The sequence below is a fragment of the Hyaena hyaena genome, unplaced genomic scaffold, assembly GCF_003009895.1.
Source record: "Hyaena hyaena isolate Hyena2069 unplaced genomic scaffold, ASM300989v1 scaffold_690, whole genome shotgun sequence".
NCBI lineage: Eukaryota > Metazoa > Chordata > Mammalia > Carnivora > Hyaenidae > Hyaena > Hyaena hyaena.
The window spans coordinates 654189-682154 of NW_024081323.1; the positions used below are offsets into that span (position 1 = coordinate 654189).

A 27966-nucleotide genomic window follows, 5' to 3' on the forward strand; every position below is an offset into this window, starting at 1 on the left:
TATTTTTCACAATAAACTTATAATGGAGGCTCTACTTGAACAAAATGGCCACAAAATGTTAGCTCACTAAGGAAATCTAGACATTTTATTAGTTAACATTTAACTAATTATTAATGTATATCAATTTATAGTAGAAAGGATGAATGTTGTGTCCTATTAAGACAAAAAATCAAGTGCTAGGAATATGTACCAATTCTAGAAGAATATACAAAATAGATGTTTAAGCTCTTATGGAAAATATACATGTTGAGCTAGAAATTTGGGTTGTTTGATTTTATATTACCTTTACTTTATCCTATACTTCTTCAGAGGGTAGCACAGTAGATCATTATTCATGAACTCGAGAGTTAACTACTTGTTCACTTCTCTCCTGATGGCCCAATGTTCCTTTTCACTCCTCCCTTCTGTCCTTTGTCTTTTCCTAGTCAGGAAAGGCCTATGGAGGCCTTTGGTTCTAGCTGTCATAGGAGAGAGAACAACCAAGGATCAAACAGCTACAAAATTATCAGATCTTTGAAATAGCCCATGGTAAACCAATTGTAAACAACTTTCATGCTAAGTTCTTCTGGTTCTTTTCTCATCTTTGAGTATTTTTACTTTGACAATAAAAGAATATGGTTAATTTAGCACCTTGTATGTACCATTCACAGCTATGTTGTTTCATACAAAGTGCAATTTAATCTTTAAAATCATCCTCTGAGGGGTAATGTAATCAATAATCAAGAAGATATTGCTATTCAAAACTCCATGACTAGAATATAAGTAAGAATTTAGGAATTAGAATATGAGACTAGAATATAAAACATAATAAGATAATAGGAGATAAATAATATAAAATAATAAGAATAACTCTCTATTTGGGGCCCATCTTATAAAATACTCATTTTTTTCCATATTACTGTTGTGTTCACTTTGAGGAAAAAAAGTCCTTAGAAGTTGTTGGAGACACTTTTTGTTCTCCATGATCACTATTTTCTCTTTCTGCTGCCTAGAACAGGTAGTACGGCTCCAGCAACCATCTTGAATCATAAAGTCATTTTGAGAATAGCAATCTTGTGCTAAACATGGAAGGACAAGAAAAAAAGGATCCTTGGTCCTTGATGACATTTTGAAACTGCTATATCAGACTGGATTTGTCCTACCTTCAAATTTCTTTTATGCGAGATAGAAATACAACTCTTCCTTTTATAAGCCACTTTAATATCATTTTTGGTTTTCTCTTATACAGAAATTAAACCAGGTTCCAAAGTATAAGTAATTAAATATTCTATATATTCAGGTGCTTGTACTTTGTTTCACCATAAGCTCCATAGACACACTAGTGGCTCTTAAATAAGGCTCTTAAATAAGGCCTCTTAAATAGGGTAAGTTTTTTTTTTTTTTTTTGGTTTTAGATTGTGCTGACTACAATATAGGGGATAAATTATAAAAATATTGGAGGCAGAAAACCATGTTGGAGACGGCTATAGCCATCTAAGAAAAATATGATTAAAGTCAATCTAGGAAAGTTGTGGTTGGGATAGGGGAGAAATGAAGACATTGAATAAATACTTCAGATATAAAAATGTCAAGACTATAAGATTGATTGGAAGTAGGATGATGGGGAGGGAATGTGCAAGTACTACAAACTCATGTTTCTAAAACTGGTGGTGCAACCATTAGAGTTAGAGAACACTGAGAGTAGAAATGTCAGAGGGAAAGTTCAACTTTGCACATGTTGAGCTTGAGTTATTTATGTGAAAGCCAAATGGATCTGTGCAGGATGCAGCTGGATAAAAGGATTGTTGCTGTTCCTTACCAGAGGAATTCTGGCTGGTGTGTGTGTGTGTGTGTGTGTGTGTGTGTGTGTCATATAGAAAGCCAGAAAGCAAGCATATTGGTAATATAAAATAATTAAGTAGCTTAATGTATTATGTATCATGTGTATACCTGTGAGTCTTCTCAATCATGTGGCAACTTGTACTTTTGAACAGAATGGGGATCCCAAGTTAATTTCTAACAGACTCTTTTATTTTTGAAACTAACAGAGGTAAAAAAAAATTAAAGTCTAACCTGTAACTTTTTCAGGATTTTGAGGATTTTTATGCACATCTTTCTCCTTCCTTCAGTGTAGCTTTCAATGTGTCAATATAATTAACACTTTTCCAAAATAATTTTCTTGCTGTTNGAGAGAGAGAGAGAGAGAGAGAGAGAAAGAGAATGAAAATTATCAACCAGAGAAAAGACATAGTAAACAAATTAGTGAACAGATAATAAATTCCTGGGGAACTTCAAAATTTAGGGGTTGGTGGAAAAAAACAGGTATCCAAAGGAGACAGATAAGAAAAAGAGTGAGGAACACAGATATCTAAGAGTCATTCCGAGAAATGTCATTTGAGGAAAGAGTAACAGATTACTGGGCCAGCCAATGAGGAAGTTCCCATTACTGTAAATGGGAACAACATCAGTTGAATTGATAGATTAAAGAAAAACTACAGTATATTAAAAATGAATGGTGAGTGAGGATAGTTGACCATTCTTCAGAAAAGTTTAGGTGAAAAATAAAAGGAAACATTCAGTAATAGGGAGAGCAAAATCTAGGTTAGAAAATGATTAATTGACAGCTGATAAAAATATAAGAGACTTAAAGTGTCATTATCAAATGACTGATTAAGAGTGTTGGAGTAACACCTGTATCAAAATGATGATACCACATTCTAGGTCCTGATAAATTTTATATTGGCTTTAATTGTTCTAAAGAGGGAGCAGTAACTTAATACAAATTTCCATTTCTATGTAGTAACAAATTTCCAGTTCTATGTAGTAATGAGGTTATATAGGTATAAAATAATAAATAAGTTACTTTGGCTGGATTTTGCTATCAATCAAAGAATAATGCATTAAATCAAGAAGACAGGGAAGCAAATGATTGGCGCACCAATATCTTACCAGAATGCTGCAGGCAGTTAGGAAAATGACGCTCCAATCACATCTGTATTTTCTCAGTCAGCATACAGACCTGAGAATAGACTCTAAGTTAGTTACCATGAAACTAGCAAGCTCATGCAAATGTTGTAACTCACGTTTTTAAATTTCACCATTTCCCAAAGCAAGTTGACCCAATGATCTATATTTGGTGGTGATTTTTATTCCCAGATGTTGAAAACAGCTTCTTTGCTGGCAATCAGTCCTTGAGGATGCATTTTCCCTTAGCTTTAAATAGCATACTTGAGGGAATTGTACTACTCAAGATATAAAAAGATTAATAAGGATTTAAAATTGAATAACTCCAGTAATTCCATTAATGGATGTGCATATAAACTATTTCCTTGGTTAATATTATAGTGGCTTATTTATCACCACATTCCTAAGAGATAATTCTCTTCAGTTTGTGACCACAGGGTTTCAGTCATCATGAGGCGCTGAGGCCACACGCCTTATTTCTTGGCACAACACAAGCAACCTTGCATAAGTCTATGTGTGAGACTTTGGAAAGCCTATCCCCTTCGATCCCCTGTGTAAAGTCTCTTTTTAAAGACATCTGAATTTTATCTGTGTCTTTCTGGCTTTCATTGCGAATGTTTATTTAATTCAATGTGAGAGAATTGAACTCTCGACAAGGAGCATGATGAATTTTCTAATTCAAACTGGGTACCAAGAGGTGGCCTGTCATCATTTTCCTTTTGTTGTGCTGAAAAAAAAAAAAAAAAAAGCAAATGAGTCTCCTGAAGTCTCCCACTTCTGTTTCAAGTTTCCCCACCAAGTCATTAAACATTCTCTGGGTTTTGTCAACAGCCTGGTAAACATCCAGAGAAAGAATCAAAATAAGATCGTTTATTTAACATTCTTCTCCTCCAACTGCTGATTAGGATAAATAGTTTGGATAAAACTTCTATCTGATCCAACAATCACAAAAAGAAAACATTTAGCTATTAGTGAAGGTTAAATTGAGTTAGAAATACTTTAAACAGCAAAGAATTTTTTGCAAACTTTGACATTTTCTTTATCTTTAACTTATCTTGCTAAGACAATGTCAGAGCTGAACATTAATGTTGAATAACTACTGAATAAGCTCTTTAGAATTTAAGTCAAAATGTAGGCATTGATGTCCAGAACAAGGCATAGGCCAAAATGTCTCAAACTCAGTGCTCCATTTAAGTAACTAAAAGAAGTTGAGTCTAGCTATTTCCAAGAATTGCCTTTTCAGACTTTGAGTCTGATGTACTTATCTCTAGAGACTCTAATAACTTAGCCAAAAATGAAAAAAAAAATGTTTCTAATTATCGAAAAGACTTTTAGGCTTATAGATCACACGTAATGTTACAGTGCTTTGTTTTACATTACTGTGCAAACTTTTTCAAGAAAATATGTTGTAATTCTAAATAAAGATCTAGTGAAATACACTACTGAGTATGTAAAAATACATATTACCATCTTTAATGACCTATAATCAAGATCTTAATAGAGTAATTGTGATACAATAACTAAATTAATTCACAGATCAGATTTTTAACATTTCAATATTCTATCATAGTTCAGAAAATCTCCTCTGGCTTCTGCTCTTACTGATCTGCTTTATGCTCAGATTAAAATAATATAATTACAAGGTCTCCAAAATGCCATACACTTCAATGCACTTGTGTCTTTTCTCAGCCTGCTACTTAGAATGCTCTTTTTATTATTTAAGGCTGATTAGCATCTTATTATTCCTTCTAGAATGACCTCATATGTCACCATGGAATATTGTCTTTACTTGAAATAAAAATTAACAGATGAACTATGATTCTTTGGACTTGGGTACTGGGCAGAAACCTGGCACTTTGAGAAAAGCAACTGACAGTAATTGTGACAAAATTAGAGCTGTCAAAAGAAAATCAGAATTTTGGAAAATTTTTATCTACCGTGGGTTTTGTAGTTTCCTGGTATTTTAAACAATTTACTGATGAAATTGGTGAGGACATTAATTGATTGTGACTTTGATAATGTATAATGAAATATGTCAATGTTTGGAAGAGCTACATAAATCAGTGATCTGTTTTCCAAATGATGATGTATGAAGTTACAAAATTACACATAAGTAAAAGAGACATTTAAAGTGTAAGAAAAATTAGTGAATTTTAACAAAAAAGGGTAAAGAAAGTTGATTAGTATGCTTTCAGATCTTACATAACAACTAACTTTAACTATTCTTTGCCAGGTTTTGGTGTAGGATCAAGCAATATTTACAACTATCTGAAAATTCTCCTTCCCTTTCCAAATGCATATCTGTTGGAAAACAGATTTTCTTTATATACATCAACAACAACAAAGTAATGCCACAGATTGCTGGAAGAAAAATGTAAGAATCCAAGTGTCTTCAATTAAGACATCAAAGAGATTTCCAAGAGTAAAACAGTGACACTCTTGTCACCAAATCTTTGAATATACGGTTATTTTCCAGAATAACTGCCAGTAAGTGTGTTTTGATGTAGCAAGCATAAATTCCTCCATGAAAAATGTGATTGTAACTTATAAACTTTAACTAAAGTCAATTTCTGAACCCAAGTAAATTATTTGCCTGCTGTAGAAAAAAATATATATATTCTTGATAATCTCATTTAACTTGAAGGATTTCTTTATGATTATAGCTCCAGTACAATTATTTCAATCCCTTTCTTCCCATATAAATTCAGTGAAAAGAGAGAGTGGAGATGGGCTGTATAAGTAATACAATTCTCAGGGGCTAGGCCACTTCCTATTAACTTCTCAACCTTGACCTCAGGCCTACGCCACTTCCTGTACCACATATGCAGTACTGTGTCATCTGATGTTCTGCATAGCTGGGACTTGAAGTTCCCTTAAAGGTTTATAGTGGGTGCTGGGAAACTGTAATACAACGTGAAAAGAGAGATTAAAAGAATATCCATTAGAATTCTGAAATATCATCACCACATTGCTTTATGTATATACTTTCCATGTTGTTTCCCCACATTTGTTTTATAAACTTAATATACTAGAGATATGTTCTCATGTCATTAACTATTTCTCTAAATTATAATTTTTAAAGTTTGAATGTATTTCATCATATTTCATTCTGAGGACATATTATACTTGCTTTAAGATGTCTGTTGTTGAACACATAAATGTTTTCAATTTACTATTATTATGAACAATAAGTGAAAATCTTTTCATCTGTTCACCAAAATATATGTATTTTTTCATGATTATTTCCTTGGGACAAATTCTTTATAGGTGAATTATTGACTTAAAGACTCTATATATATACATATATATATATATTTACATTTTTTAATGTTTTATTTACTTCTGAGAGAGAGAGAGAGAGAGAGAGAGATTGTGAGCAGGGGAGGGTCAGAGATAGAGGGAGACACAGAATCTGAAGCAGTCTCCAGGCTCTGAGCTGGCTGTCAGCACAGAGCCCAACGCGGGGCTCGAACCCATGAACCATGAGATCATGACCTGGGCTGAAGTCAGACGCTTAACCGACTGAGCGACCCAGGCGCCCCAAGACTATCTATATTTTTAAAGTCTCAGGGTTTTTTTCCCTAATATTATTCCCTAGAATATTATGAAATTTACATTCTGCCAAGAACTGTAGGAATGAATATTATTTCATATAGAATGGTCATTCAGATATATTTTGTAAATATCCTATATACATTCATTGTCCATTTTATTACTTGCATCTTAGGCCTTTTGTTATTGTTTTAATTATTTGTACTATAACTCTGTGATGTTAATAATGCTTACCTATCTTTCTTTTCGTTGCATTTGTCTATCATTTTATTTTTAAACTTTGTCTGATTCTTTTATGACTGTCTTTTTAAAAGAAAAGATGCCAGATTTTTACTTTTTGTCAAATTTCAATAGAGAAATTTAACCTATTCACATATTTTTATAACTTGTATCTGTTTTTTTTTTTTAACAACTAGTATCCTCTTTGCTTTCTGTTTTTAATCTCTTTTAATAAGCTTTTCCCCTTCCTTTCTTTTGCTGTTTAGACCATGTTTTCTCTGCGCTTTTCTTTAGTATTATGGATACTTTATTCTTCTCCGAGGTATTCAGGTTTAATTGACAAATAGAATTGTAAGCTATTTAAAGTGTACCATCTAATGACGTGATCTATGTATATACACACTGTGAAAGGATTCCTCCCATTGAGGTTAACTAACAAATCCATCACCTCACTTATTTACCTTTTCTTTTTCTTAGTTATATTCTATTCTTAATGATATTAATTATAAAATACAGTGGTATCAACTATACTTGCCATGTTCCATACTAGATCCTTAGAACTTATTCATTTTATAACTGAAACCCTTTCAGTAGGTCTCTCTCTATTGCCTCCAGCTTCCAGCTCTGGGAACTCACTTTCCTGTTCTGTGTCTACAAGTTAGGCAGGTTTTTTTTTGGGGGGGGGGAGGGGGGCTTGGTCCGATTCCAAATGCAAGTGATAGTATACAGTATTTATCTTTCTCTGGCTGGCTTATTTCACTTCACATAAAGCGGGTTCATCTTTGCTGTCTCAAGTGACAGAATTTTCTTCTTTTTAAAGACTGAATAATATTCCATTGTATACACTTACCTCATTTTCTTGATCCATTCATCCACCAATGTATACTTAGATTAATTCCATAAAGTAGCTATTGAGAACAATGCTGCAAAGAACATGGTACTACAGATATCTTTTGATGATTTTGTTTCCTTTGGGATTGCTGGATCATGGGATGGCTGAAGCATGTGGCAGCTTTCTTTTTAATTTCTTGAGGAACCTCCATACTGTTTTCCATAGTGGCTGCACCAGTTTACATGCACACCAACAACGCACAGAGGTTTCTTTTTCTCTATATCTTCACCAGTCTTTGTTAGCTCTTGTCTTTTTGAAAATATCTACCTTAATGAGCAGGAGGTAGCATCTAATAGTAGTTTTGATTTTAATTTCCCTGATGATTAGTGATGTTGAACATTTTTTCATATACTGTAGGCTATCTGTATGTCATCAGTGGAAAAATGTCTCTTCAGGTCCTTCAACCATTTTTTTCTCAAGTTTTTATTTAAATTCCAGTTAGTTAACATACAGTGTAATATTAGTTTCAGGTATAGAAGTTGGTGATTCATCACCTACATACAACACCAGGTGCTCATCACAAGGGCCCTCCTTATCATTTGCCCAATTTTTAATTGGGTTATTTGGGGGTTTTGTGCTATTGGGTTGTATGTGTTATTTCTATATTTTGGATATTATCTCCTTAGCAGATACATGGTTCACAAATATTTTCTCCTATCCCATAGGACCCTTTTTCATTTTATTGGCGGTTTCCTTTGCTGTGCAGAAGACTTTTGATTTGCTATAGTCTTAATTGTTTGTTTTTGCTTTTGTTGATTTTTCTTTTGGTGACAATTTGAAAAAAATATCATTGTGAAGACCAATGTGAAAGACTTTACGCCTTCTGTTTTCCTCTAGAAGTTTTATGTTCTGAAGACTTAATTTCAAGTCTTTAATCTATTTTGAGTTGATTTTTGTGTATGGTGGAAGATAGGGGTCCGGTTTCACACTTTTGCATCTGGCTGTCCAGCTTTCCCATTACCATTTACTGAAAAGGTTATCCTTTTTTCATTGTATGTTCTTGATTACTTTGTCAAAAATGATTGAACATACATATATGGACTTACTTATTGACTTATTATTCTGTCCCCTTGCTATAAAGGCCTGTTTTTATGTTAATACCATACTGCTTTTGTTCCTATAATTTGTAATATAGCTTGAAATCAGGAAGTTGTGATGCTTCCAGCTTTGTTCTTCTTTCTAGACATTGTTTTGACTATATGAGGTCTTTTGTGGTTTTATAATATGGATAATTTAGATTTGCTTCTATGGAAGCTATGGTTAATTTTTAATTATTAAAATACATTTTAATGACAGCAAAAATATCTACCTTGCATGTGTTTCTTAGAGTAATAACATTTGAATTCTTTCTCTGTTGTATTACCAATTCAGTTGTTGCATTCCATAAGGAAAAACTCTTTGGGTGGGTTTTTGGTGATGATTTTTGTGTTAGGTTAGAATGACAATATTGAACCGAGTCAAAATGAACTCAGTGAAGCTCCATATACACATCATCCAGATTCAAGTAACACTGCTTCAATCTATCCTTTTTCACTTAAAATTATTTAAACCAACATTTTACTAAATATTAATGTCAATAATGAAAACAAACCTATATAGTATCATCTGTAAAATTGTAATTTTCACTGTTTTATTCTTTCTTATCTCCCTCTTATTTTTGCAAATTTATGTTGATATATACATATTAATATTAATTTTTATATTTACATACAATAAAGTAAGAATCTTTTCGACAGATACATTATTGTATAATCTCCAAAAAGCATTATTTCAACTTATTCTATGTTTCCTGGGTTTTTATGGTGCATCACAATTTTCTTTCATTCTATTATTCTCCATTCTCTTCTGTATTATTCTACAATCTATTACAGCATGTTTTTGAGTCTTCTTTACCAGAAAAGTCTGTGGGCAGCATCCTTCCTACGATTTTTCATATCTGATAATGTCCACCAGCTTGTCATTCACATAAATGAATTTGGCTGACCATGAATTTTCCCAAACATTGAAAACATGACTTCATTACTTTTTTGCAGTTAAACTATTTTTGCATATGGATGCTTATAGTATTTTTAAAAGTTTATCTTATAATTAAAAACGCATGAGATTAAGTATAAATAACAATTTACTTGTTCTACTTTCCCTGACACTTGACAATCTCTTATACTCTGAGTATATTTTTTCTACAACTCAAAAAACCTTTCAATTGTCTCTTTAACCCTTGCTTCTGATTTATTCATTCTGTTATCTTTTTTTAATTTCTATTTTATATGAGGAAATCCTTTGGTATATCATACATCTATCTTAATTTTCCACATTTTACTCCTTTTCTTCTTTGTTGTAAGAGACGTTTTGGAGCTTGGCTTCTGTTTCATGTATCCTATCTTCTAACATGTCAGATGTTTTCTGCCATGATGTTTACAGTGTTAAATTCAGCAACCATGTTTTTCTCTTCCACACATTTTTCTCTGACATTAGATTTTATTTCATATATTTATTTTTGAGAGAGAGACTATGTACAAGCAGGAGATGGACAGAGAGAAGGGGGACAGAGGAGTCAAAGTGGTCTCTGCACTGACAGCAGAGAGCGTGATGTGGGGCTTGAACCCACCAAACCTAAGATCATGACTTGAGCTGAAGTTGGACACTTAAATGACTCAGTCATTCAGTTGCTTTGGAAATCAGCTTGTCATAGTTTGAATAGTTTAGAAGGAATTCTTCAGTTTCTTTTAGAAGGGCCATGCCATTCTCCAGTTTTTAGCATGGGCAAAGGTGTTTCTCTGTTTTCATGCTTCCTTTTAATGCTCCATCTATGAGCTAGCTGTAGTATTCTAATAATCTCATCCATAGGGAAGGTAGCCTTTTGGTGACATTTGTATGACTGTTTTTCACATTTTCTTTCAAAGTCCTTGCTATCCCTTTAAGATATTTTTATTCATTCCCCCACAATTCATTAGTCTTCCATCACCTGTCACCAGGATTATTTTAGTGGTCTCCATTATCTCTTCCTCTAAACCATAATATACAGAAATTTCAGACCGACATTAAGATGCTCTTACTTTACTGAGACTGGTGGCATTTGCATAATCTTATCCCCATTATCCCTCTTCTACCAAGTTTAGATGGAAGGAAATGAATTAAAATAATTCACCATTAAATACAAAATCATTTTGAAATCTCTCTAAATATTGATTTCATCACATAACTATTCTGGCTCAAAAACTGTCAGTGGACCCAAAATGCCTATGGGATAAAATGGAAACATTGCAATTTCTCATCCAAGGTTGGTCATAGTATGCTTTTTAAATAGTTTTTCCAGTCTCAGCTCGTATATCTCCTCAACTAAGTTTTTGCTCCAATGAGATTATTTCCTCATTTTTTCCAAATAAGCCATACTCAGTTCTACCTGCACACTTTCCCTCACACTATATCATTGGTCTGGAATGCCTTGCATGTTGTAGGTAAACTCTCCCCACTATTTTATTCCTAGCTCAAAAATTACTTCTTTTATTGAGCTATCTAAAACACTTCAGAGCTTATATAGCATTTTTCCTGTGTGACTCATATTAGTAATTAGATGATGTTGAATATTTTATCATAAGTTGAATGAAGAGTTGTCTTATTTCTTCCACTTAGATAATACCTAGATAAGTGGCACTTGGTATTAATACTTTTGATCTTCATTTTTCTTCCAACATTATTTATATTGCAGTAGTCAACAAATGCTTGCTGTTTAAATATATGAGTAAAGAGAGAAAACAAAACAAAAAAGACCTAACAATTGGCTTTCATTGTAAGGTACATTACCCATTCTTAGAGAAAAGCCTAAAATTTTCATTGGAAAGTTTAAGAGAGTTAAAGTGATTTTAATCAATAGTATTCAATAAAGTTAAAACTACTGTAAAAGAGAATCAGAACACATTCACAGGATATTTAGAGCAACCTTCTATGGTATCTTTTTCAGGGAGAGATAATTGATTGCCTTCTTGAAGTAAAATAATTCTGAGTTCAACTTTCTATTCTGCCACTGTCTAATGGAGTCCTCCTCAGTAGGTTTCTAATTCCACTTTACCCTCTCTTCATCCACAAAATGGAAATAATAATGCCCAACTATATCATTAATATCAGGATAGTAAATGGAGAATAAATATTTAAAATATCTCTAGAGGTACAGTGTCTATCACATAGGAAATAATAAAAATCCTATTTATTGAGTGTGTTTGTATCTCCTTAAAATATATTAATTCATTAACCATAACTTGATGAGTTGAGTAGTATTATTACCTCAATTATAGATGAGGAAATAGACAGATAATTAACTTTCCAAGATCATTTTGTGAAAAACAAAAACAAAAACAAAAAAACAAGAACAAAAACAAAAAATAGAAAATGTGGCAGTACCAGACAATTCATGTTGTGTATGTCCAGAGCCCACACTTTTGACTTCTAGGATATACTGCCATCTAGATGCACAGGGATTGTTCATCTCTATTCTTATGCATCTTGACTTACAATGCCAGTCAGATCTCATGTAAGACACATGCCCTCTTTGCAGAGCTAGGATAAGCCTGTTGGGATATTAATGGGAAATAATAACCTCTATTTCCCAGGAGATATGAACACAAGATAGGAGGGATTTTAAAAAAATATCATATTACTACAGAAAGTGATAAAATATCTTTTCTGGAGATTTTCAATAATATTATTTGGAATGGCTAAGGTATTTGTGGAGGAAAGTTACAACATTCCACAATCCCCTTTTAGCCCTCTATTTATATAATTTGATTTTCTACATCTATTGATGTATGATACAGATAAGTTTCCCTTCATGTAGAAACAATGAGCTAGCATTTGAAGTGGGTAAGAACTGGTATTTCTAAATTAGGCTTCTGTTTGTATTTATATTTTCTGCAAAAATTAAAATTTTTTATTACATATAATTTAAATGAGACATACTTTTTTAAATAGTTAATGAGGGAAATGCAGTCCACAAAGTTTAAAACATCTAATTTTCAAAGCCTTTTTTGTGGCTTTAACACATTCTGCACATTTTAAAGTAATTAAATGATTATCTTACAACATTTATAGCATCGACATATTGAGAGACATAGAAGCAGGGGCAGGGAAGGAAATAAGAGGGAAGTGAGAGGATGGCAATGGAAGAGGTGCTGAGTAGGCTTGAGACACTGCTGAATATGTATACATCTCAGCTTCAGAATCCATATTGGAACATGATGACAATTCTAAAGGCAGCTCCCGGGATCAGACTTTTGAATGTGGGTGGTGTGAACATGTGGGAGTGTGTGAATGTTTTTTTTTCCTGGCTGGACAGACATTTTCACCCTGTTGCCAAAGCCATGTTGTGTGTCTGAAAGATGAACTCCCTGTTCCTGGTGCTGTTACAGGCATAAGAAAGCAGTAGGAACACACTAGAATCCAACTTTCTTTTGGAAACCAGACCAACTCTTGAAAAGAAGCCTCAAAATATTGAGTTAATACTTGTGCAGATATCATTCTTCTGAGATTTGCATATCAGTTATTTAAATATCAAGAAACCTAGGTAAGGAGATAGCATATTATAAAACTAAAACTGCAGTGGCCTTAAATCCTCATTTGGCTCAAGCCTTGTGATACTGTCAGAGAGCCAATGATAAGAAAATCATGCAGGATGTTGGCCAATCAGCTTCTTCAATGTAGAGAAAAATATCACAATTTTCATTGTGAGGCCATTCCTACATTTTATCACCTTTCAGTAATGACATTTTTCTTTACAAATAGTGAGCATAGACACATATGGGTATGGGATATAAAAAGGAGGAAAGAAGTAAAAAAAAAAAAGGTAAGAATTAGGCAGATATCCCTTAGTCTTTATAAAAATCCTCTCCATAGCCCTTGCATATGATATTATGACCATTTTCCACAGAGGAAACTGAAGCCTAACTACTTACTTACAACTAATGGAGAGGGACTTGGTTTGTTTGACCACAAATGTCACATGTAAGCTTTCCACGGAATCATCTATTCCTCAGACTGTACCGGCTTTCTCACAACTCTAGAAAAGATGCTTTGTCCTGTGTAATTGGTGTAGTTTCTTCTCAAGATGTCTGATTTAATGGACATATCTTACTCTCACGATGCATTATAATGAGTGCTTGAAAGTTTGGGCCTCTGGAGTAAATCTGGATTTAAAAACAAGCTGGCAACTACTATTGTGCAATCTTGGAAGTTTCTTTGAAAATCTTGTGCTCAGGACAGTAAAAGGACACTCAGTAAGAACTAAGACAATCTGAATAAAGTATGGACTTTAGTTAAAAATAATGTATTGATATTGGTTCCTTAATTACATTAACCTGACGTTAATTATAATGTTAATACTTCTGGTTGTGGGATAGATAGGAATTCTTTGTAACATCTTTGCAATTTTTGTGTAAAGTTAAAACTATTTCAAAAATTAAGTTTGTTAAAATATACTGTGTTTGGGGCACCTGCCTGGTTCAGTTGGTAGAGCAAGTGGCTGTGGATCTCAGGGTTGTAAGTTTGAGCCCCATGTTGGATGCAGAGATTACTTAAAAAATACTGTGCTTCATTGGGCTTCCTGTCAGCATACATCCTGCTTCAGATCCTCTGTCCCTCTCTCTCTGCCCTCCCTCACTCATGCTCCCTTTCTCTCAAAAATAAACAAATATCAAAAAAAAAAAAAAAAAAAAACCTGTGCTTCAGTGTCTTCTTGGTTTTCTTAGGAAAATTTGGTGAATTAATACATATATACTACTTAGCTCCTGGTAAATATGAATATGTAAATAAATGTTAGCTATTCTGGGCATTCTTTGGAAAGGGAGAGGTTTGGGCAGAGAAGAAAACTCTTTTATTATTGGAAATCTACTCAAAGTGTGCAAAGAACCAGTAGTCACACTCAAGGGTTCCTGCCTTCCTATGCACCAAGAGTTTGTTTCACATAGGTCATATGAAGGATATGCTTCCTAAGATCAGCAAGTTTCCCTAGATTTTCTAAGATGAGTTTATCTGCCTGCTTTTCTCCAACCTGTTCCCTGCTGCAAAGAAAGTTCAGGTGAGACTGAAAAAAAACACAAGAAGAGGAATTCAATGAAGCACTGAAGAGAAGCAGATTAACTCCACATACAAGTTAAGGATATTTAGCTGAAGGTTCATGGTGGCTCTGGGTGCCTGAACTATGAGACTCGCTGTTGGAAACTCAAGATCCTCCTGTCCTATTTTGCCAGTCACTAGTGGCCAATCACCAAATTCCCTCATTTCCCTCATTCCTCAATACTTGGCTGTATTGCCTTCTGTTGCAAAAAAAAAAAAAATTTTTTTACATAGGATGAAAAAATCCATGTGGTGCCAAAGAAAGAAAGCATATGTGAAAAGATAGCACTTCTATTAGCAAAGGAAAGTAGGTGTTAGATGAAAGGAACTCAAGACCAGAGTGTGACTATCTGTGAATCATCTTGAGAAAGCTCACTAGTTGGTTGACATCCTGAACATTAAAAATTTGAGGCACAACATCCCAGTTACATTTTTATCATAGTGGTCATTTTAGGGGCACCTGGGTGGCTCAGTCAGTTAAGCTTCTGACTTCGGCTCAGGTCATGATCTCATGGTTCGTGGGATCAAGCCCTGCGTAGGGCTCTGTGCTCACAGCTAGCTCAGAGCCTGGAGCCTGCTTCAAATTCTGTATCTCCCTCTCTCTCTGACCCTCTCCTGCTCACGCTGTCTCTCTCTCCTTCTCACAAATAAATAAAAAACATTTACAAAATTAAAAAAGAACATAATTGTCATTTTAGTTTTTAGTGCAAAATCAGATCTGTAAAACAGGGAGCCCTTAACTTGAAAAGATTTTCCTATCACTGAAATTATATCAGTGTTTTCCAATCTTGAAGATGTATGCAAACCTCCCAGGAAGTCTTGTTAAAAGACATTATAATTCAGTGATTCTCCGATGAATCTCAGAATCTGAGATTCTGCATTTCCAATAAGCTTCTAGACCTTTGAACTGCATTTTGGTAAGTAAAGTTATGAAGGGCTAACCTAAAGTCTACCTGTGCCTGCACTTGAAGTCTGAACTCAGTTAAGGACCACCAGCCTGTCTATCACTAGGAAAATAAACTAGTGAAACTCAAAAGAGACATATGTGTCATCACTTCTTTTTTAATAGAAATGACTGTTGAGCTCAATAATTCTGAACCATGGCAGTACCAGGGGAACATTCGCAAATTGTCCCCGTATAACCTGCAGACATTTTTATTTAGTTGGTCTTGTGCAGGTCTGGGAATTAGTATTTTTTTAAAGCTTGTCAGATGACTCCGTTATGCAACCGAGATTGAGAACCATTATGGAAGTGACATCATATCCATTAGAGTCTTTCCACTTAAGCTTATTTGTTGGTTAGCTTTCCCACATCAGTCAAGTGGTACTAAATTCTAAGCCAAACAAAGTAAGTGGCCACTAGCCTCTAGAATTCTGAAATCAAATGTTTGAGAAATGCTCTTATCCCTTTCTTACAGATTCATTATGCATATATGAAAACTACATTTCTGCTGAATATGAATGGAATACTTGAAATATTCATAACAAATACTTGACTGATGGAAAATGGACTTTGGGTAGACATTTGTGTGGGCTTGACACATCTATATGGTGTGTTTAAAACCTGACCTATCAAAAACCAACAAATCTCACACCGGGTGTTATATGGAAACCAACTTGACAATAAACTACCTGTAAAAAACAAAAAAACAACCCAAAAAACGAACAAATCTCTGGAGATGACACTGAGAAACACATGGGTGACAGAATCTCCCTGGCCTAACTAAAGGATATGGGTATCAAGCTAGTACCAACGTATAACACCATTAATGATACAGTGTTTAAATAGTACTATCACAGCTCACATTCTCCCACCTGCCCATCAGAAAGGAAGAGAAATTTTGAAGGTGTTACAAACAGTAGGAACAGACCTTGCCTCTCTATGAGTCTGTGCAAGGAAGTAGAAGTGGTGTCTTCTATACGCTGCATAGGACTCTGAATACAATCAGGACAGACTGCTGACAGATTTCTCCTTCACTCCACCCTTGGAACCAGGCCAGAAGCTGGGCTTCAAAGTATATCTAAGTGAAAGTTCATTTCAGTTTTATCAACAAACATGAGTGCGGCCAAGTAATTCTGAATTACCCTTATATAAACAATGTTTATCTGTTATTTCCCTTTGAAAATAACTATTGTGTTTTTTGAATAAGCCAATAAAATATTGTTTTTCTTTGTGATTCCTGACATGGTTTTTATACACATTCCACCATTAAAACCTACTTTCGAAGGTTCCCAAGATTTGAAAAACATTTAGTGCTTTGCCCATGAATGAGAGTGCAAACACAAAAAGGAATACTCAGTATCGTTGAATATTCAGGAGTATCATGATAGTAAATATTACCATGAGGCATCCCCCCACCTTCAAATTTTAGTTTTCTTATCAGTAAAATGGGGCAAATTCCCCCTACTTTAGAGGATAAGGAGGGTTAAGTGAGAAAATATGCACTTTGTTCAATAAGCTGTAAAGCCTTCTTCTATTCATGGTTAGCTGCTTGGAGCATAACAAACTCAAATTAGGCCTGTGCTGTCCTACAAGGAGTTTATGCATGACCAGCAGTGGAGATCACAGGAGAGGGAAAAACAAAGGTATCTGTTCATTGAGAGTTAACCCAGGGCCCTGCTGCAGTCTGCACCAAGTTCAAAGGCAGGGATACCCTTTCAGCTTCCTGTACTCTCGAACCCATTGTGACTCATTTTGCTTTTACAAACAGGCCCAAACGGTGACATTTACAGCTTCTTTCTGGCCCTGTTTTTTACAGTCGGTGCTTCCTAAACTTGGTCTCAGGGAACCTGAAAACTTCTGCAAAGGTCCTGATCCTGGATGGAGGAGGAATGAGCACAGTTTCAGACAGGTGCCTCTTCTTGCCACCTTTACTTCTACTTGTTTATAACGCCTTCCGTCAAATAAGGCTTCTAGAAGGGAAAGAGTATTTCAGCTAAAATAAACTTGATCACCACCGCTCTGGGAGAATGTCAGGAGATGGAGCACTGCCTAAGACTTGGGCCGATCTCATTCCCCAGTCAACAAAGTAATAAATGAAGGCACGACCTCCTCTCTTCCTTCCAACTCCATTAATATTTCTTTGAAGTGGTATGTTAAGTGGTAACCTGTGCGTTAAATTTCATTTCCACAATGACTTCTTATGTGCTTTCAGATCTTTATTCCACTAAAAAGTGTTTTTCCCCCTCCTATCTCACTGAAATGCTTAATCAATAAAAATGTCCTTGCTAATTTGGTTAAAATATATGATGTGATATCTAATTATACTGGAACATGCTACTCAAGCCATCATTCTGGAAATTCAACAGTTAAAAGTGTGCAGAAATCAAATCAAGAACAGAAATGGCCACATGGCTATGTTTTCAGGGGCTGTGCAAAGGGTTTCTAATATGTGCTCTGAAGTTTCCTTTAAACTGCTGTTAAGTTTTTAAAGACATTTGCTGATCTTTGCATAGCAGCTTTTGTATATTTGCTGGCAAGATAATTCCAAATATAAAGAGAGAGGCACCAGATAAACAAATCAAATTACAGTAACACTTCATTAAATGCAATGATGTGAAAGTTCATCCAATAAATATGAAATCAACAGACTGATCTATTAAGGATGTGCCTTATTAAAGATATGAATCTCAAATACTACTACTTACATATAAATTTCAAAACCTGCTAATGCCATAAAAGAATTTTCAAAAGAATTCAATTATTCAGTAAATTTGATACAGGCCAGTATATATATTTGGACTGATTTTATATTTGGATTGATAATCACAGGTGAAAAAGACTGTATTTTTCAGTCAAGTTAATCTAAGTAGGTTTGAGGAAAAATACGACTTATTTCTCTCCCATTAAAAGCAATGATGAGAAAATAATTTTCCTTTCTCTCCATTTTTTTTCTTTTTCTTTAAATTAGCTCATCACTCTAGAAAGCACTATATGAGGAACAGATGAATTACAACAAATATTCCATAGAATAAACTATATATCTCATTAGGGTATCATAAATAGATTGCTTCTGTGTTCCTAAGGTCACCAAATAAATGACAGAAATCCTGAAACCTCTATTCCCCTTTGCTAAAGTTTGTTTTAAAATATAAAATGGTTATACTTGCCTTGAAATTGGTATGTGCAGGCTCATCAATGTATATGTAAGAAGATATCCATTATAGCATCTTTTTTTAAAAAGTGGGGATTTGGAGGCAATCTGGGACTCCAGCCTGGCAGAATGGATAGGTAAAACATGGAAGGTACATAAGCTAGAGAAATGCAGGGCAGTTCGAGGTTGTGGGTTACATTATACAACGTAAATTGTCCTTAAAGAAAGAGAGGTCGGTGAAAAGTATAGAAAAGAATGTGATCTAAAACCTAGTACTATGTATGTAAACCAAGCGGATCTCCACCTTAAAAAACAATACATATTTTGCAAGAGTAAATGCATATAAACTAAAAAAAAAACAAAAATGCATTCACTGAAAAATAAGATTATTTCAATCCTGTGCAACCACAGGCCATTAAAATAAAAAAAAGAAGAAAAGAAAATATGATGTTAGCTCTCCATCATAGTTTGTTTAAGAAATACAAAGAGGGCGCTTGGGTGGCTCAGTCAGTCAAGGCTGTGACTCCTGATCTTGGCTCAGGTCGTGATCTCACGGTTCCTGAGTGTGAGCCCTACCTCACTACATCAGCTCTGCACTAATAAGTAAGGAGACTACCTGGGATTCTTTCTCTCTCCCCCTTTCTCTGCCTCTCCCCTGCTCTCACTCCTACTCTCTCTCTCTCAAAATAAACAAATAAACTTAAAAAAAGAAAAGAAACAGACAACTTAGTGCTTTATTATTTTTCCCTATTTTTAAACATTATTTTTTTTTCAAAAAGAAGTAACACTGAACATTTACAGAACATAGGATGAAAAAATAATGTGGAAGCAAACTTGAAGTTAATTTAATTTAATCATTGCTCTGATATTAAAATTCTCTTGATAACATTCACACACACGCACACGCGCGCGCGCGCGCACTGTATTTCAAGCCAACATAGGAACAATTGCTCTGGGGAAGGCTCTGTGTCTTTTGAAGGAACACACTTTTTTTGGAGTGTACAAAGTTAATCCTTTAACAACAAAACCTATAGGACATTGAACTCACAATTAAATTTAAAACAGAGGAAACAAACCTATTAGTATACATTAAATGTATGGGTTTTTGTTGTTGTTGAAAAAGGAGTTGAGACCATCAGTAATAAACTTAAAGTGTTCCTACAGCTATGTCCTTCAATCATAGCAAAATTATTCCATTAGTAAATGCTCCTTTAGTTACACAATTTAAAAAAAAATCCCGTGTCAATGCTTCTGAAGAAAAAGGAACAAGCCTTCAACCCACTGACAAAGCAGAAAGAAGGTAGTGGGGATAAAATGTTAAGGTCTGGCACTGAAGTTACATTTATCACATATGTATATCTATTTTATTAAGAGAGCATACTACATGAAGATGTGGACAAGAACAACAATGTTCTGAAATGTAAGTTCTGAAGCCAAGATTCATTGTCTTGAGCTAATGACAGGACTCCTTTCCCCCCCTTGTTATTCTTACATCTTTAAAACCTGAAAATTTATATTTATGCTGAGGGAAAAAAGGAAAGGAAAGGATAAAATTTTTTCTAACCACATTCAGTTGAAATGGGCAGCATATGCAGGCATATAGTGATCAAGTTATCACAGTTCATAAGGTTGTTATCTTCCTCATTGATTCAACTTTGCAAATTGTGGAATTCTGGCCAGATCTTGAGACTTGTAGCATTTTTCCTCATTTTCTCTCTCCAAGAGTTCAAAGAAAACTACATGTACTGCTGACACATGTACATTGACTACACATATGCGTGCATGTGCAAATATGGGTGTGCTTGCACACTCATGTGCATGCACACACACACACACACACACACACAGGCACAGGCTATCCTTCTGAGAATAATCTGGCCCTTTGGTGTATTACAGAGACTACTAAGGGCCAAACCTTTTAGGGCTGGAAAATAACTAATGTCCTTGCCAGTGAGTTAAAGCTGGAGTATCCCCTTTGTCATAGCCAAATTTATGACATGGATCAAAAACTATAAAAAGCTATGTTGCATCCTGCCATTAAGGAGAATTAATATTTTCAGTGGTATGTTAACCAACGTTTTTCCAGTGTCTCTTGTTAAAAGCAGATTGTTGACTTTTCAGCATGGTGTGCCAAACATTTTCATTGAAACCCTAACAAGACTTTCATCTTAGAACCATTATTTCTTAATGGACTTGGATAAGGGCAATGTAAAAGAATGGCTTTGCTTTGCAGCATTGCGGCATGCGGCAACGGCTCGTCATTAGCGCGTTGGGCTTTGCTGAATCATTACACATGTAGACATTTAAGGCATTTCCAGTGTGACTTGATTGTTTTCTTGAAGCACATTTCATGTTTTATCTTATGCTAAAGCAACATAGATTTTTCCTCCCACTTTCATGTATCTTTATTATGATTCTTTCTACTTGACCATCCAGTAAAACTATAATAAATGAGATCATTCACACACACATGTGCACACACACACAGAGTTTTGTTTGCTTTGTATTTTTATTGAGGATATCTATCTGGGCTTTTCTTCTATGCTTAGGGAATCAATGCATCTTTTTAAAAACCCTAAGCCCCAATAATTTTGCAATAAACTACATGACATCAGTTGTTTAGAATCTCCAAATAGATAGATAGATAGATAGATAGACAGATAGATTCTTGTATATATATATATATATATTATACATACATATATACATTATATATATATAATAGAACATACATATATATGTTCTTGTATATCATTGTCTTAATATGAACAAGAACCAAGTGTACTATAGCAAAGGAAGGCTGTAGGGTAGAAGACAAAAGGTGCCATGAAAATAGAATGTGTCCTTTGCCTGGACCCTTCCATTTGGCTAAGTTTTGAAATCCATAATGTAAAAAAGATATGATGAAGCTAATAGGCTGATGCTGACAGACTCTAATTTGCCCAATAATCTTTCATTTCTGTCAAATACATATTTAGAGTCAATGACAATTACACACAGAGAAGGAGAGTTTGGCTTTTGGCTTGGGTTCTCACTTGAATGTGTTGGCCTATATCTCATCGAATGTTTTATGATGTGGTTGATCAAATTGTAAGGTATGACTGTAAACTATACCACTGACTCTGAAACTCACCTGAAGTGAGCTATCAAGGAATCCAAATGCATGGGAGAAGACTGTTTATCTAACAAATAATATTTAATTCTAGAATCTAGATTTTATAGAGTTTAATATGCCTCCCAAGAAGTTTTATGATTTGGAAAGCTGCATACATTAAAGACATATTGCAAAATCCTTTATTTGGAAAGTAAGTATAGCCATTCAATTTTCATTCCTAGGAAACAAAAATTGTTCCACTTCCTCTAAACATATTATTTCAGTTCAGGTGTATTTGACTGCCAGTTACATCTCCAAAACCAAAGTGGATTAAACAAGGAAAACTGTCAACATAGCTCACATAAGAAATCCAGAGAGAGCCCATCCCAAGTGGGAAACTGAGTAGCTCAAGTTTGCTAGGTCAAGGCCAGCACTTCTGCATCAGCTTTCCCTCGTAGGTACATAACTGTTGCCGCTCCAAGCATGACTCCCTCACAAAGCATACAAGGCAAGCACAAAAAGAGTTGAGACTTTCTGTTTACATTTCTCTTTTTCTCAAAGAAAAAACAGTTCTCAAAAACTCCTCATTAATTGCCCCCTTTTTAAATTTATGTATTTGTTTTTAGCTAGAAATGAAACACAGGTAAATAAAGTTTTAAAAAATTGTTGGAAGGAATCTTGAACGCTTAACATTTCTAAGGTGCCCAAACAAGCATGCTATTAAAAACAGTGTAATGAATAGTACAGGTTGGGGTTAATGGAAACAGATGCAGTGACCAATCAGAATGGATGTCAGTGTCATGAGCTGGAGCTTGTTCAAGTGAGAGACGGCTGAACTGTATTGTCTTCATTTAGCCTTTCTAAGTGTTTAGATAAAAAGGCTTAAGATAGGCTCCTGGGGCATCTGGGTGACTCATTCGGTTGAGCAATGAGTGTCCAACTTCAACTCAGGTCATGACTCAGGGTTTGTAAGTTCAAGCCCTGCATCAGGCTAGCTGCTGTCAGTACAGAGCCTCCTTCAGATCCTCTCCCTCCTCACTCTCCTCCTACCCTGCTCACACTCTCTTTCAAAAATAAATAAACATTTTTAAAAAAGCCTCATAAAAAAGGGCTTAAGATAAGAGGTGACAGAAACCCAGATTATCTTGTCCTCTGGCATAGGAAACAAAAGTAACTGAAGAATTAAATTTCCTTATGTCTATATCCCATTGACAAGTCCTTAAAACAGAAGAGTAACCTTCCTCTAGGAACTCAGCTGCCTCGCTGATAACATTTTGCTACGAGCAAAAGGTAGTATTTGCCTGAGCCCACAGGATCCTCTAAGTCTACTTTAACATATAAAAATTCCTTTGGAGACTTTATTTATCGCTAACCCCCGAAGATACAGGTTGGCAATAATACTCCAAGCTTATGGCCCACGGATAAATATTTGAAGGGTCTCATGACTGAGTTTTTACTAAACAGTAATAAATAACCTTTTCCTAACAATAGCTAGCCTCCTCAAGGTCCCAAAACTCCTTGCTTCCAAAATTCCTTAGAGACTTACACTATCCCTAACCCCCTCTTAACCTGAAGGTATGTAATCGGTCACCCATCACAATCCTAGTGCACTTCTTTCTGCCCATAGGTCCTGTCCCCGTGTTTTAACAAAATCAGTTTTTTGCACCAAAGACATCTCAAGAATTCTTTCTTTTCTTTTCTTTTTTTTTTTTTTTAATGTTTTATTCATTTCTAGGAGAGAGAGAGAGAGAGACAGCATGAGCAGGGGGAGGGTCAGAGAGAGAGGGAGTCACAGACTGAAACAGGCTCCAGGCTCTGAGCTGGCAGTCAGCACAGAGCCAGACGCGGGGCTCGAACCCAAGAACCGCGAGATCATGACCCAAGCGAAAGTCGGACGCTTAACTGACTAAGCCACCCAGGCGTCCCTCAAGAATTCTTTCTTGAACATCAGCTCTGGCCTCTCACCACTCCAAAACCTCCATCACTCTACCAGGTTATAGTTTCCTGGGGACAAATAGTGTGTTTCAGTCATGATCCTATCCCTAATATCCATTTAGAAGTTCTCTTCCTTTTAAATGAACATCTGTTAGTTACATTCTTTCACTACATTTTCAATAGCTTCCCATTTTTAAGCTTTTAGTTGTCTTTTCATGGAGTAAAACTATAGCTGGTTAGAATATTTTATTATTTAGAGAATGATACACGTAATCAGTTCTATCGTCAGGAATGTAGAGTTTGGGTGGTTTGCAACGTTTGAAAGGAGCAGAATTTGCCACTTTAAGGTATTTTTCTTTGGCACAAGAGTTATTTTAGGCTGAGTATTTTTTAGGTTTATTTATTAATTTTCGAGAGAGAGGGAGTGGGGTAGAGAGAGAGAGAGAGAGGGAGAGAGAGAGAATCCCAAGTAGGCTCAACACTGCCAGTGCAGAGGCTGGCATTCAGGAACCATAACATCATGACCTGAGCCAAAGAGTTGCACGCTTAACCATCTGAACCACCCAGGTGCCCCTAGGCTAAATATTTTTAAGAAACAACATCTATAGGAATAGCTCAGAAAACTGAGTAGAAGTCTCCTTTGTAAGAGACACCTTTATAAGGGAAATTTACATCTGCTCGAGGAAGAGAAGGATGACTCTAGAAACATTAATCAATAGAGAAGGTCACAACATAAATCTGCATAACAATAACACCCTTGTTTTCTGGGCATTTCCTGATAGCCTCCCTTGAGTGGCTCCGTCTCCCTCCCATCCCCGCCCCCCAACATCTTTTGTCTTTAGCTGGAGATGATAGTTAAGGCAGTGGTTCTGATCATCTCAGGAAGTGACTCAGTTTTCCTGGGTATTTCCCATGTATACAGGAGGTATACAGTTAATAAACTTGGTTGTTTTTCTCCTGTTAATCTTTTATTACAGTGGGTGCCTCAGCCAAGAACCTAGAAGGGTAGAGGAAAAATATTTTTCCTTCCCTACACTTTATTTTTGACTCAAATAAAAGTAATATAAATGCTTCAAAATAAGTACATTCCTCTCAGGCATATTTTGTTTCTACGATGATGGCAATGATGAGGTTAGACATAAAACTGAATTTTATAGTTTAGCATAAAGTTTTTGCTTGCTCTTTGGCTAGAGACAAATATTAGCTAAATTTCCTAACTTTATAAAGTCCAAAATAAAAGTTATCTTTAAGAAACACTTTGCTTTACTGTACAAATACAGTATGCCTTAAAATATGGACTAAATAGAACATAAATAGGGCTATGATAATGAAATTGCCTTCAAATTATAAACAAAAGACTGATTATGAAATTAACCTCTCTCTAAGAGGTCCAAAACAAATTAGTACTTTAAAAAAGAGTAACTGCACCAAAGGAAAAGAACTGGGAAAAACAAAACTTTCAAACAAGACTCAAGAACAAATCTAACCAGAGAACACTACTAATACAATATTTGATGTGCTAAAATACTTTTAATTATTTCTGAATTCAAACCTGCTTTCGCTTACTTGAAATTGTTGCATAACTCAAAAGGGCCATTATAATTCAACCCAAATGGTAGGGTACTTCAATGAGCTGGTGGAATTGATTCTGGACATTAAAGAGATGCCGGCAAAGTTATAAATCGCTATTCTAATCGGGAGTGAAGAGGTTAATTCAAGATTCCACTAAAAAACAGACTGGCAGAAATGTTTCCAGGGCGTACCTTTTTTTTTTCTTTATCCCCCCCCCCTTCTCTCTTTTTTTCTCAGTAGGGGTTTGGAGAAGAGGTTTGGAAGGGAAGGAGAGGGCTGGTTCCAGGCCCCCAGCGTTCCCCAGAGCACCGTTAGGGAAGGGGGAGGGCTTCCTGCCCAGGCAGCCATCTGTAACATTCTGCGAACAGCAGGAACCCGGACTGCTCCAGTCAGTAAGCCCGGGTGAGGATTCTGTCTGCATTCAAAGAGGAGTTTCCCCTCTTATTTCTTGCATTCTCTCTGCCTCAGACCTTTCCTTTTATCTGTTGCAGGTGAGCAATGGAGCTAGGTTCTCAGGAGTTGCTTATATAAATAAAATAGCCTCTCAACGATGTCAGAACAATACTGTCGGGGACACTGGCTTGACCAGTACCAAAATACCCAGGCTGCCTCCAGGAATGTGCTGGCAGCAAGCTGGGAATGTCATCATTTCAGCTAATGTCACATTGTGGAACACTTTCTGGGATCAGTGGACGTGTGTCTGATGTTCCCTAACGTTACTGCTTTCTAGGCTTGAGTCAATTAGAGCTGGCTTTTTTGGAAAGTGGTGTCATTTAAAACTTATTTTATGAAAGTTATTTTTGTGCCTATAATTTGGGGCTCACACGTCTGTTATTTCCTCCAGTCCTTGGCGTGCATAATATACCGCCTATGGAAAGTAGTAAAGAGTGACAATGGAAAAAATAACAAGGGCTTTTTACTTTTAACATCTGGAGAAAACACATTTAAGGAAATGTTAACAAATAGGTACAGGGATTGATAAAGTTAAAAATCTATCTATCTCTCTCTATATATCCTTTCTTATAGAAGTAAAAATAACCCAGAAAGAATTTTTAAAGTCAATTTTAGATGACGCAGACAATAAAAAATTGAACCATGGGAATGATCTTATTTAAGAAGACTCAGATCACATCTTTGTGTAGGGTCAACCAAATGACTAATGTCAAACCCCCAAGGCACATAGGTACAAAAAATTTTCTCAGTAGAGAAGAAAGGCGTAGGATTCCAATTTTCACATTTTCTTACTTTCCACTTTTTGGTAAAGCTTTACTATTATATTTAACTTCCTGGCAGCAGACTAAAGGAACAAGCAAATTATACTGTAGCATATGAAACTTAAAAATCAGAGAGAAAACTTCAAGAAACATTCCAGCGCAGAGATAAATATTAAGACAAACAATGTAGTCGTAGTTCTATTGAGGAAAAAAATGTACAAATGTGAAAGTACTCTATTCTTATACACCAAAGTTACTTAAAGACAAAATGCAGTTCAAGGGAAAATAACTTATAATGAATATCCACTACTGTATTACCAAAAGAACAGTGGCTACATTTTAGCATGGTTTTCTACTTCAATTTTTTCACATTTTTATATCCTAAAGTAAGCATTAGTAAATATTCCCATCTGGTCTAAGTTTTTATTTTCGACCCTGAATCATAATTTTATACCAGTATAGGCTAATTTATAAAGGCATTGCATCAAAATTTGAAAACGCAAAGAATCAAATATGATAGTTTCTTTTTTCTCAGAATTACCTAGTGTCCAGATAGGAAAAAATTTCAAAATCTGTATTTGGGGAAAAAAATGTATCAACAGAATAACAAAACTTATTGAAAACTGCAAGATCAGGTTTGTAGAAAATTTTAAAGCTTCAGAAAATAAGTGGATGGTTTCCAGGTGCATGGGGCTAGTGCTTATGGGGGTAGAGTACCCTTGATGGGGAACAGGGGAGGCACTTCCTGAGGTTGCACTAATTCTCTTCCTGTGTCCAATCATCTTGCTGTCAATGTCCACGATCAAGCTCTGAGTTTAAACATGGTAAAACTTAATTTCTACCTAATATCGTAAAGCAAAGGACCAATACTATCACCAGGATCGCGAGACTGCCAAAAAAACAGACTATTAGCTTCAAATTTCACAATGAGAAATAATTATTGTGAAAAGGATAATGCCCTGATCCATAGGATCCGTGCTACTTACCCATACGGGAGCCAAGTAGGAATCTCCCCAGTTATGAATTTGCAGCAAGAACTTGCTGTGCAAGATCAGAACAGTACAACTCCTTGTGACTAGCACATTTTCTTCATGAAGGCACACTTCCCATCTTCAACTAAATGAATAAACAAAATAATGTTACAGTCCAGATAGGAGGTCCTGGGATCCATTTTGTCTCTTTAAGGAAAATTAAATGTTGGATGATGTACAATTCTAAAGTACCAGTCTCAGCGAATGATTTTATCTCCCTCATGCCTTTATTTTTCCAGAAATTTTTTGTTTTGTATGACTTCTAAGCACTGACAGCAGAGATTACTTACATTTATTGACTTTTTCAAGGACTATT

At 35.3% G+C, this 27966-nt stretch overlaps 1 long non-coding RNA gene across 1 annotated transcript; it reads right to left on the reverse strand.

Moving 5' to 3' along the window:
- Nucleotides 1-298: 298 nt before the first annotated feature.
- On the reverse strand, nucleotides 299-27662 carry LOC120220364. The gene is made up of 3 exons (XR_005525553.1): nucleotides 27606-27662; nucleotides 2929-2998; nucleotides 299-458 (listed from the first exon to the last, which is right to left on the reverse strand). It is a non-coding gene; the product is annotated as an uncharacterized LOC120220364 (long non-coding RNA).
- Nucleotides 27663-27966: the final 304 nt, after the last annotated feature.